A 1,064-nucleotide genomic window follows, 5' to 3' on the forward strand; every position below is an offset into this window, starting at 1 on the left:
GCTTAATACACAAAAACATGATATGTCAATTCTGGCCATTTTCCTGTAACTCATGACTATTAACTTTTTCCAAAACATTATTACCCCTTGAGAATTTTGGTTCATCTTCACCAAACCTATTGTTACATGTTTTGTTTTTCCTCTCATTAAAAGAAGGCAGTAAAATTATTAAAATAAATTTTAAGTGGTAAAAGTGATTTGCAAGATTTTCTCATTTCTATTTTTCTTTAGTCCTTCCCTTTCCCCATTTTTTCCAATACTACATATAAAAGTTTAGGCTAAAACAAACAAATCTTTTTTGTCTGTTTGGTTTGGATCACTCCAGACAGTGCTCAGGGCTTGTTTCTTGCTCTAACCTCAGGGATCATTCCAGGCTAGGGTCTGGGGACCACTTATGGTGCTCAGGATTGAAACCAGTTTGGGCATGTGCAAGGCCAGTTTCCTCCTCTCTGTACCATATCTCTATGCTATTAAATAAGAATCCAGACATTATATTGATAGATTCAAACAATTACTTCTATTTTGTATTTTAGGTAGATCTTAAATGATTTACCCTTTATAGTCAAACCATGTCTTTGTTTTTTTTGTTTTTTATTTTTTGGGGGGGTATATTTTTCCCCCAATTCACAATACAGACCAGGCAAATGGGCCTGAGTTGAGGTGTATATGGGTGTATTTACTGTACCTCCTCTTTCTATACAGTCAGGGTAAAGAACACAGCCCTTAGTTTAAATTGGGAGGCCTTATCTTTTCTTTTCTTTTTTGATTTTTTAATATATATATAAATATATATATAAATATAAATCCTTCATCAGTCTTTGAAACTATGTCTTTGATAGCAATGACAGAATAGATACTGAACACTTATTTCTCTCCCTGGTGCTAAGCACTACAGTTTGGCTCCAGGTAAAGTAAACTTTTTTATCTGAAGCATTCTATTGTCTAAGTGGTCCTGAGGGACCCTTTCTAGCTTCTGCAAGAGCATTGCTCCCTTGGCAAGCAGACTACTTCATCAGAGAAGTCAGCCAAGGCGTTTTTAAGTGGAAGTTGTGCATACAAGGAGC

At 35.4% G+C, this 1,064-nt stretch overlaps 1 non-coding gene across 1 annotated transcript; it reads right to left on the bottom strand.

Annotated features, from left to right (window-relative positions):
* Positions 1-610: 610 nt before the first annotated feature.
* Positions 611-743, bottom strand: LOC126026394 (small nucleolar RNA SNORA51). The gene has a single exon (XR_007501680.1). It is a non-coding gene; the product is annotated as a small nucleolar RNA SNORA51 (small nucleolar RNA).
* Between the last annotated feature and the right edge of the window lie 321 nt (positions 744-1,064).

Source organism: Suncus etruscus, chromosome 13 (genome assembly GCF_024139225.1).
Source record: "Suncus etruscus isolate mSunEtr1 chromosome 13, mSunEtr1.pri.cur, whole genome shotgun sequence".
Lineage (NCBI taxonomy): Eukaryota > Metazoa > Chordata > Mammalia > Eulipotyphla > Soricidae > Suncus > Suncus etruscus.